The sequence below is a fragment of the Macaca fascicularis genome, chromosome 4 (genome assembly GCF_037993035.2).
Source record: "Macaca fascicularis isolate 582-1 chromosome 4, T2T-MFA8v1.1".
NCBI lineage: Eukaryota > Metazoa > Chordata > Mammalia > Primates > Cercopithecidae > Macaca > Macaca fascicularis.
The window spans coordinates 126,280,423-126,292,428 of NC_088378.1; the positions used below are offsets into that span (position 1 = coordinate 126,280,423).

At 35.8% G+C, this 12,006-nt stretch overlaps 1 protein-coding gene across 18 annotated transcripts in view; it reads left to right on the top strand.

Moving 5' to 3' along the window:
• The window catches only part of SUPT3H (SPT3 homolog, SAGA and STAGA complex component), a 529,437-nt gene that overhangs the window by 105,504 nt on the left and 411,927 nt on the right, over positions 1 to 12,006 (top strand). The gene's annotated exons all lie outside the window — the stretch shown is intronic.

Below are 12,006 nucleotides of genomic sequence, written 5' to 3' on the forward strand. Positions count from 1 at the left end.
TGCTTTTGTGTGATGGTTACCATTTCATGGCAAGAAAAAGCACATTTTTGGGGGGTGAGAAGGGACTATGTTTGTTTCTTGTATTGGATTTGAGACTGTAGGGATACAAGAATGGTCTTCCCTTTCTCATCATGCAGCAAGTCAGTTTTTTACATTTGTTCTTTTCTGTAGCTTTTCAAATGATAGCCTTTTTTTTCCCCCAATTTTTATTTTAGATTCAGAGATGCATGTTCAGGTTTGTTACATGGGTAAATTGCATGTTACTGAGGTTTGGTGTATGAATTATCTCATCACCCAGGTAGTAAACGTAGTACCCAGTATGTAGTTTTTCAACCTATGCCCCACTCCCTCACCCACCCTCTAGAAGTTTCCACCTTCTGTTGTTGCCATCTTCATGTCCATGTCTGCCCAATGTTTAGCTCCCACTTTTAGGTGAGAACATGTGGTATTTGGTTCACTGTTCCTGTATTAATTTGCTTAGGACAGTGGCCTTCAGCTACATCCATGTTGCTGCAAAGACATGATTCATTCTTTTTATTGCTGTATAGTATTCCATGGTGTGTATGTACCACATTTTCTTTATCCAGGCCACTCTTGATGGGCATCTAGGTTGATTCCATGTCTTCGCAGTTACGAACCCTGCTGTGCTGAACATATGTGTGCTGGTGTCTAGCTGGTGGAATGATTTATTTTCCCTTGGGTATGTATCCAGTAGTGGGATTACTGGGTCAAATGATAGTTCTATTTTAACTTCTTCGGGAAATCTCCAAACTGCTTTCCACAGTGGCTGAACTAACTTACATTCCCACCAGGAGTGTATAAGCTTTCTTTTATTCTGCCACCTCATCCACATCTGTTATTTTTTGACTTTTTAATAACAACCATTCTGACTGTTGTGAGATGGTATCTTACTGTGGTTTTGATTTACATTTCTCTAATAATTAGTGATATTGAGCATTTTCTCATATATTTGTTGGCTGTTTCTATGTTGTCTTTTAAGAAGCTCCTGTTCATGTCTTTTGCCCACTTTTTAATGGAGTTGGATTTCGCATATTAAGTTCCTCATAGATTCTGTGTATTAGACCTTTGTCAGAGGCATAGTTTGCCAATATTTTCTCCCATTTTGTAGGAGACATTGTTTGCTCTACTGATAATTTCTTTTGCTGTGCAGAAGTTCTTTAGATTAATTAGGTTCGACTTGCCAATTTTTGTTTTTGTTGCAATCGCTTTAGGGGAGTTGGCCATAAACTCGGCTAAGGCTGATGTCCAGAAAGGTACTTGGTAGGTTTTCTTCTAGAGTTTTTGTAGTTTTATGTCTTACATTTAAGTCTTTAATCCATCTTGAGTTGATTTTTGCATATGGTGAAAGGAAGGGGTCCAGGTTTAATCTTCTGCATATGGCTAGCCAGTTGTCCTAGTACTATTCATTGAATGGGGAGTCCTTTCCCCATTACTTGTTATTGTTGACTTTGTTGAAGATCAAGTGGTTGTAGGTGCTTAGGTTTGATTTTGAGTTCTCTATTCTGTTCTATTGGTCTGTGTATTTGTTTTTGTGCCAGTAATGTGCTTTGCTTTTTGCTTAGAATTGCTTTGGCTATGTAGACTCTTTTTTGCTTCCATAAGAATTTTAGAATAGTTTAAAAAATTCTGTGAAGAGTGACATTGGTGGTTTGATAGGAATAGCATTGAATCTGTAAATTGCCTTGTGCAGTATGGCCATTTTAACAATACTGATTCTTGCTGTCCACAAGGGTGGACTGTTTTTCCATTTGTTCGTGTCATCGCTGATTTCTTTCAGCAGTGTTTTGTAATTCTTGTAGAGATCTTTTACCTCCTTGGTTTGCTGTATTCCTGAGTATCTGATGCTTTTTGTGGGTATTGTAAGTGGGGTTGCATTTTTTATTTGGCTCTCAGCTTGGGCATTATTGGTATATAGAAATGCTTCTGGTTTTTTTATGTTGATTTTGTATTGTGAAACTTTACTGACCTTGTTTACCAGTTCTAGGAGCGTTCTAGCAGAATCTGAGCTTTTCTAGGTATAGAATCATATCATTTTTGAAGAGAGAGAGGTTGACTTCCTTTCTTTTTATTTGAATGCCTTTTATTTCTTCTCTTGTCTGATTGCTCTGGCTAGGACTTTCAGTACTATGTTGACTAGATGCGGTGAGAGTGGTGGCATCTTTGTCTTCTTCCAGTTCTCAAGGACAATGCTTCCAGCTTTTCCCTGTCCAGTATGATAATGGCTATGGGTTTGTCATAGATGGTTCTTACTATTTTGAAGTATGTTCCTTTGATGCCATTGATGAGTTTTTTATAACATGAAGGGATGTTGAATTTTATTGAAAGCCTTTTCTACATCTATTGAGATGATCATGTGGGTGGATTTTTTTCTGATTTTGTTAATTCTGTTTGTGTGGTGAATCACATTTATCGATTTGCATATGTTGACCCAACCTTGCATCACAAGAATAAAGCCTGCTTTATCATTGTCAGTTAGCTTTTTCATGTGCCGCTGGATTCAGTTTGCTGGTATTTTGTTGACAATTTTTGCTTCTGTGTTCATCATGGATATTGACCTGAAGTTTTCTTTTTTTTGTTGTGTCTCTGGCAGGTTTTGGTATCAGAATGATGCTGGAGTCATGGAATGATTAAAGGAGGAGTTCCTACTTGATTTTTTTTTTTTTTTTTTTTTGGAATGATTTCACTGAGATTGGCACTAGCTCTTCTTTGTATGTCTAGTAGAATTTAGCTGTGAATTTGTCTGGTCCAGGGCTTTTGTTTTTGATTGGTAGGTTTTAAAAATATATATATTAAAATATACTTCTAATTCTTGGCTTTATTTTCAGTTAAAAACATCAGCTGGCCTATCTAGTGGTGTGCAGGTAGTATACTGTGGGCAGTTTCATCTGTTTAGATGAGGAATTTATTGCAAGGAATTGGACCAGGACACCTGACACAGCTGTGTCAAAAGTCTCTTTCAGTGATTTTCATCTTGGTGACTTCTAATATAGCTCAGGCTGTCATATATTTGTTTACCTTATTTTATTTGCCTTTCTTGTCAGCTTGGTAAGAAGTTCCTTCATTGTTCAGAAGTGATCTTTCATATAGGCAATTCATTTAAGGATTTTCAGGAGCTTTTTATTTTTCATAAAGAGGATATTCTTCAAACATCTTTGTATAACTGTTTCTCAAGAAATTGTAGAAGATGTTAAATAATCTTGTGTAGTTAATGTTAATTCATTATTTTACTTGTTAAAATGTAGGGATTAAAAGATAATCTACATTATGAGAGACTACTAATAAAATGGACTTACTAATTTTAATATACCTGTTTTAAAAATGATTTATTATGATTATTCAATCAACAGTGCTGCTAGAAAGCTGTTATTTAGCCTGAATTTTAGAAAATATGTTAATTTTTTTAAAGGTACATTGATTTTTTTGATACGAATAAATTGAATGTGCAATGACCGTGGCAGTTTTGGCCATGATTATTTAGGTAAACCACAACTAATTCATAAAGTGCTGAAGACCCTTTAATACCTACCAAAAATGGGCAAGCTATCAATTTGGAAGTTTCCATGTGAAACGTATTCTTTCACTTGGCCTCTGAAAAACTTGCCTGCAGTTCCCTGCGTAGAATTCAGTTGATTTACTGAAAAGAAGGAATGATTGAGTCAACTCACAGGAGATAAATCTGTGGTAGGTGTTACAGGGCTGATTTTTATACCACATAACATAAGTTTGTTTTACTTGCTAATATGTAAATTTTATTGATGAAAGCAGGAGTATTTCAGAGGTATTTTAGACTTTGATGAAGAACAGTGCTTTTTGTTAGGAGTAACGTATTAGTTTTTTCCTTAGTAATGGAATTCAAAGCTTTTAGAAGGAGATTAAGTTCTTTATTTAATCTGTGTTAAGAGAAAAAGAACCACCTAATGATAATTTGTATGTTTAAAGGTTAATGTATAATTTCCCTGTAACATCCATTGTTACCTTACATCAGATTAACTACAATTAACCTGTCATTTCCAACATCAGTTTTGAAGACCAACATTATGCTACCTTTAATGGAGGGGATTGGTGTAAACAACATCCACGTTCCATCCAAGGCCCAGACTAGGCACCATAGTTACTAGTTTTTACATGGCCTGATTAGAAAAGAGGTGGTTCCTATGCCGTGAAGTTTTCTCTATTAGAATGGGCACATTTCCCAGCACAAATATGATACTTCTATACTAATCAGGATGGAGTCTTATCCTGCAATGAGACTTAAATTTTGGGCCTTTCACCACATCATTGCCGTTTTCTACGTGGTCAAAAATAGATATAGAGTAAACCAACCCCAAAAGTCAATTACAGGGTTTTATAGTGATGTACTGTGAAAAATTTGGTCATGTTTTTCATTATACAGAATGTTCTTTCCAAAGACATAAACAGAAAAAGCACATACGTTTGATTTTAAAAATAACTCTGCCTAGCCCTTTAAACTAGTGGAGACATTTTGGATCCTTTTAAATGATCATTATTATAATTACATGATAAACCTCTATCTAAAGGCAGCCCTTCTTTGTAATTACTCATTTACCCTCCCCCCATTGAAAAGAATTTTTTAAAAATGAAGTTGCAACAGAGGTACTTTGAAAGTATTTCTGGTGCACAATTGGAGGATCTGATAAACGCATCTTATTTTCTCATCTCTTCCCAACAAGCAAATGCTAAAATGTACTGCATCACTTTTGGAGCATACACACTAATTTATAAGTATAAAATTATAAAAAGTATAGAAAAATGTGTCTATTATGAATTAATACTATGCTTAAAATGTGACTGATGGAATCTGGTTGCTAGTACAGTTGTCAGAGTAACATAGTACTTGAAATTATTTTAAACTAAACTTTACATTTTTAAGGCAAGCTTATCTAAGCCTCAAAAAGCTTTAAAATGAACAAAAATTTTTGTTATATAAATGACATTTTATTGGAAGAGATACTTTGAAGCTTTGTAACTTAAATCTTATTTTTTATTAATGATTAATTGCTGTTTTTCAGCTTTAAATTCCACATAACTTAAATTTTCAAAGATTAGAAAATGTGCAAATAAATTTTTTTACTTAATGCTTTGCTCCTATAGTGACGGTTTAGTTTTGCATAGACAGATTTCAACCATAGACAGATTTCAGCCTAGTGCAAATTTTTGTTTGTTTGCTTTTTTGAAATGGTTGCTTCCTTTGTTGTGAAGTCTTTTACTGACTGACTTATAATTATCCATTTACTCATACTTATGCAAATAACACAAGCGCAATGGAAGCTGAATGATAACTGTTTAAATCTGGTAACTTTTCTTATTTCTGATATGGTGTAAAAAGTGAAAACAAAAGTTTTGTTTGTTTATATCTGTCACAGATGCTATTGATTTGACTGATCAAGACTTACCTTTCTCAAAGAGCCCTGATTTTGCTTGGAAATATCGAATAATCTAAGCCAGTTATGGTTGCTATGGCTTGAATGTTTGTCCCGTCTAAAACTCATGTTGAAATTTACTTGCCATTGTAATAAAGAAAATGGACTTTTAACCCTTTTCCCATTTAGAAAAGTGCAGTTTGCTGACAATGCTCATTTCATTTTACATAAACATGTTCTTTGAGGCTGAAGAAAATCTGACTGATTTTCAATGTGAAAATAAAATGTAAAAACTCTTCTTGGAGTTATGTCTAAACAGAACTAATATCAGAATTGTCTCATTCATCAGAATCGTCTATTTCAGAAAAATTGGATTCAAGAAATGAATCTTTGGCCAACAATTGTTCAAGAACGATGTTAACATCATGCCTAGGAATGCTACATTTTCTGGGATTTGAGATTTTCCATGATCGAGAATTACTATGTTTTGCAAATGGAAATATCACTGTTAAAAACAGAATGCTGTAAATAGAATGATGTTTTTTGTTTCCAAAGTCAATATATTAGAACAATGCAAAAATAATAAAAGTGAGATATTTTGTGGCAAAGTTAACTCAGGGTAAATCCTGCAGCCACAAGCACCCCCAGTGAGTATTCTCAGGGCACATGGGAAAAAGGTTAAGAGGTGATTAGGCCATGAGGGCTTCACATTCATGGGTAGGATTGTGACATTATAAAAGGGCGAGTTTGGCTCCCTCTTCTCTCTTACCCTTTCACCTTCCACCTATGGGATGATGCAGCAAGAAGGCCCTCACCAGATCTTGGACTTCTTAGCTTCCAGAACTGTGAGACAATACATTTTTATTATAAATTACCCAGTCTGTGGTAATCTCTTATAGTAGCACAAAACAGACCGAAACAGTGTTGACTCTATTCTTCTTATCAGTAATTGGTTTAAGAAGGGTCCTGTGACCCAAACCTAGTCCATGACATTTAAAAAGTTTGAATGGCTTCTGAGAATGTTTTCTCACTGATAAAACAGACTCTCTGGAAATGTCTATCCTTCTTGTATTGAATGAAATGCCTAGAAATGCTGCTGGAGTATAATGTAAAATTCTGGGCATGGAGCCAGGCTGCCTGGGTTAAAAATCTCAGCATTTCCCTTAGTAGGTTTGTGACCTTGGATAATTTATTTAATATCTCTATACCTTAGTTTTTCTTATTATAAAAATGGAGCTAATATTCAAATGGAACATCAGTCGTTTGGGAAAAGCCATTATAATCATTAATCATTAGGGGAGTGCAAATCAAAACCTTAATGAGATACCACTTCACACTCGCTAGGATAGTTAGGATCAAAAAGTCTGATAGCAACAAGTGTTGGTGAGGATGTAGAAAAATCAGAACCCTCATACACTGCTATTAAGAATGTAAAATGGTACAGCTGCTTTAGGAAACAGACTAATAGTTCCTCAAACCATTAAACAGATAATTACCACGTGACCTAGCAATCCTACATCTAGGTATGCACTCAAGAGAACTGAAGACATGTCAGCACAGAAACTTGTACTTCAATGTTTATAGCAACATTATGTGTAATAGCCAAAAGATAGAAACATCCCAAATGTTCATCAGTGCATGAGTGGATAAGCAAAATGTGGTATATCCACATAACAGATTATTATTCAGGCACAAAAAGGACAGAAGTATTGACATAAGCCAAAACATGAATGAAGCTTGAAAACACTGTGGTAAATGAAAAAAGCCAGTCACTATATTATTTCACTACTACAAAAGTCTATAATTGGGAAATTTATACCGACAGAAAGTAGATTAGTGGTTCCTTAGAGTGGTGGTGGTGAAGGTTCAGGAAGACTAGTGGAGGGAGGGTCGGGGGTGGAGAGTGCTGTAGTCAGAATGTTTGTGTCCCTCCAGAATTCATGTTGAAATATCATTCCTGTTGTGGTATTAAGAGATAGGGCTTTTGGGAGGTGATTAGGTAATGAGGGCTCTGCCCTCACGGATGAGATTAGTACCCTTATAAAAGAGGCTTGAGGGAGCCTTTACCCCTTCCTCCATGTGAGGAAACAGAGAAATCATCATTCATGGGGAATAGGCCCTCACCAGATCAATGAATGTGCTGGTGCTGTGGTTTAGGACTTCCCAGCCTCCAGAATGGTGAGAAATACGTTTCTGTTTTTTATAAATTACTGTCTGTGGTATTTCGCTATAGCAGCCTGGACAGACCAAGACAGAATGACAGATAAAGGATACTAGTTTTATTTTTATTTATTTATTTTTTCGAGACAGAGTCTTGCTCTGTCACCCAGGCTGGAGTGCAGTGGCGTGATATCAGCTCACTGCAAGCTCTGCCTCTCGGGTTCACACCGTTCTTCTGCCTCAGCCTCCTGAGTAGCTGGGACTACAGGCGCCTGTCACCTCGCCCGGCTAATTTTTTTGTATTTTTAGTAGAGAAGGGATTTCACCATGTTAGCCAGAATGGTCTTGATCTGCTGACCTCGTGATCCACCTGCCTCGACCTCCCAAAGTGCTAGGATTACTGGCATAAGCCACCGCACCCGGCCACTAGTTTTATTTTTTCTGTGTGATAAAAATGTTCTCAAATTGTGGTGATAGTTGCACATATCTGTGAATATATTAAAAGCCATTGAATGAGTGAATTTATGGTTTGATTTATGTCTCAATAAAGCTGTTGAAACATGGTGCTAATAATAGTATCTACCTAGTCTGGGTGTGATGGGTCATGCTTTTAGTCCAGCCACTTTGGGAGGCTGATGTGGGAGGATCACCTGAGGCCAGGAGTTCAAGACTAATTGGGGCAACATAGTGAGACCCCATTTCTAAAAAAATAAAAATACTTTGCTGGGTGTGGTGGTGCATGCCTATAGTCCCAGGTACTTGGGAAACTGAGGTGGCAGGATTGCTTGAGCCCAGGAGTTCAAAGCTTCAGTGAGCTATGATTTCATCACTGCGTTTCAGCCTGGGTGAGAGAGTGAGACCCTGACTCAAAAACAAAACAAAACAAAAAAACTATTATAGGTTGTTGTTCAGAATGAAGAAAATTAATGAACATAAAGTTCTTTAAACAATACTTGGTGCAGAGCAAACACTCAAATAATGATAAATATGGTAAAAATTAATTATAGCCCCCAGAGGAGCTAGTCAGGAAACAAGACGATATCACAGTTTCCCATTATCCAGGGGATATATTCCAAGACCCTTAGTGCATGCCTGAAATCTCAAATACTACCAAACTCTGTCTATATAGTGCTTTTTTCTATACAGATATAACTTTGATAAAGTTTAATTAGGCATAGTATGAGATTAGCAACAACTAATAAAATAGAACAATTATGGCAATATGCCAGCATCACTACTCTTATACTTTGGGGCCATTATTAAGTAATATAAGGATTATTTGCACATAGGTGGTACAGTACAGCAAGTTAATCTGATAAACTAGGCAACTGTTAAGTTATTAATGGATAGGTAGCCTATGCAGTGTAGATCTGTTGGACAAATGGAGGATTCATTCCAGAGGGGAATGCAGCAGGTTAACATGAGATTTCATTATGCTGGTCCGAGTGGCACACAATTGAAAACTTAGGAATTGTTTATTTCTGGAATTTTCCATTTAATATTTTGAGACTGTAGTTGACTGTAGGTAACTTAAACCATGCATAAGTGAAACTTGGATAATGGGGAGCAGAGGAAGGAATTTTTTAGAGTTGGAAAGGTCTTGGTCTGCTCTGCTTTGGGATTACATATGTGATAAAAATAAGACATGTGATTCAGGGCTTTCTGTTTCTTGCAATGGAAGGCATTTTACCTGATATTACAGCTCTCTTCTGTAATCTTAGTTATTCCTTATCAGAGCAATAAAACTGTCACTTTTTCTGAACTTTTGCACTTAGAATCTTTGCCAGTCTTTGACCTTTCTATATACTAATGTGTGTGTGTTTATTTTTAGTTTTTATCTCATTACCGATTAACACTTCTTTGAGGACATAGACTGTGTTTTAAATTTTAGTGTCATTTGTATTAAATTGCTGAGCACAGATTTGAGCTTTCTAATAGTTGGTGGTTAATCATGTATTAGTACAAGAGAAAAGGAAATGCTTTTAAATTGTGTGCCTCCTCTAAAATTTACTAATTTCCACTGTTTCTGTACTGTGTTTGTCAGTGCTTCATGGTTGAAGTCGCCCTTTGTTCGTTTAATACAACTTGGGTTCCTATTTCAGTACTGATTAAAGTAGAAATATATCTAAAATGCTAGTAACTGTCTGCCCCAGACTTTTATCCAGGTTGCCAAATAGAGTGGGTCTCATTGCTGATTATAAATGTAGTAATACTCATTTAAAGATGTAAAATATAAACATACGAGGTACAACATTTCAAAAGAATTTCTGTTTGTTGTTCGGTGCCTATTGCTTCACATATCAATAATGATACAGGTATAGATATGAATGTGTGTGTGTGTGCATGTGTATGTGTGTATATATGTACGTATTTTTGTTATGTTTCCACATAACTTTTGGTTCTATATATGTACTCTCTCTCTATATGTGTATGTGTGTGTGTGTGTGTGTGTGTGTGTGTGTGTGTGTATTTTTCCCCCAGTACTTAACATTTTATTTATTTATTTTAGAGACAGGGTCTTGGTCTGTTGCCTAGGGTATAGTAGCCCAGTCATAGCTCACTGTAACCTGAAACTTCTGGACTCACGTGATTCTCCTGCCCCCGCCTCTCAAGTAGCTAGGACTCCAGGCATGTGTGACCACGCTCAGTTGATTTTTTAAGTTTTATATAGAGACAAGGTTCTGCTTAGGTTGCTCAGGCTGGTCTTGAACTAGCTGGGATCAAGTGATCCTCCCCATTTCAGCCTCCCAAAGTTCTTGGATTACAGCCGTGAGCTGCTGGGCCCAGCTTGTAATTTGTTTTGATTCTGAGCTAGAGATGGAATGGGGCAAATGTAGAAGTGGATTAATTACAGTTTAAAAATTGTGCTCAATTACACTGTTTTCTTTGGAGGGCACTTCAAAATGCCCAGTAGTGCTTGGTAATTAGGTAGTTGTCAGATCATTATTGTCTACAAAAATAGGTTTTTGATGCCTAGCTCTCTGCCCTTACTTCAGGCCGACTAATTCTTTGTAAATTATCTGCTATTCTTTACCCATGTAAAAGTGTTGAGATATTTGTATTTCCTTACTGAGTTACAAGAACTCTTTGTATATTGAGAGAAGTTTTTTAATCCTTTGTTTTTTATAAGAAATTTTTAGTTTATTATTTGAAATAATCAACTTATATGTTTATAGTACTTATTTTTATTCAGGAGTTTAAAAATCTACGTCGTGTCACACATGAGTCTTTTTATATGTTTTTTCTAGCTTCGATGTCATGATAGGTAACTACTTTTTGGTAAGGTTAGTATTAAGTCATCCTCTCGTAGCCCCCTGTGAATAACTCAGTGAAGATGGTTAGGCTCACATGTTGTATTTTTAGTCTCCATTAATGCTTGTTAGCTTTTGAATCCAGTTCTCTCAGGAATAATCCATAGGAATGCTTTCTTTCTTGGTTTGTTTTCTTGTGTTCTGATACATTATTTCTAATTTTCTTTTATTAATCACAGCCCTGACCCTACTCACTAACATTTGTCTTGTTGCTTTACCACGAAATATGACTGGCATATAACAGGGTTGTAGAAAATATTCTTTTAATGAATGAATAAACTTCAAGAACCTGCATATGAATCACCTCTTCTGATACATGTTTTCTGACAGCATCCTTTTTTTTTTCAGGTGCCTGTTTGTTTTGTACCTTAGAACTCTTAGCCCTTTCAAATTTACATGTTTAGGTGTCTACTGTGCCATTCCTGGATGTGAAATTCTATTGGACAGAACTACAGCATCAGAACAGTGCTTGTTGCATCATAGGAAATGAGCTAAAGGGCAGCATACAATTGGCAAATATCTGTTTTCCCTGAATCTGTGTTGTTTCATCATATTATTTTATTATTGGAAATATTATTGGTTTCACAGCATCAGACACATATTGAAGCAAAAGTATAACATTTCATTTTTAAGTTGTGCGTTACTCATTTTTGGATTAGAACGACTTCAGCTGGAGAATTAAATCAGTTTACCTCTCTCTCATGAACTGTGACCTTGGACAAACTGCTTAACCATTTTCAGCACAGTTCTCTTTCTATAAATGAAACTAATATGTTTGTTGTTGATGAGAGCTAAATGAGATGTCTATAATATTATATGTAGAACATAGTTGAGAATCAATAAACATTTGCAGTATTTTCTCATCCATTCTTGTTTTAATTTGACATAGAGCTAAGGTTGACCATATCTTCATCTTCTGGTCAGGTGGTTATTTTCTTATTTCCCTTCCCTTACCTCATTTATAAGACTTTTTCTTTATTTAAACATAATTTATTGAAATTGAATGTTTGAGATAATGGTTTGGTTTTTTTTCTTATAGATGACCTTTGTTATCTTGGGACCCTGTTCTTTTGTGCTATGAACAGTTCATATCTAAACATTTGGAGACCATCTAGCCAGTCAGTGGAAGAAAC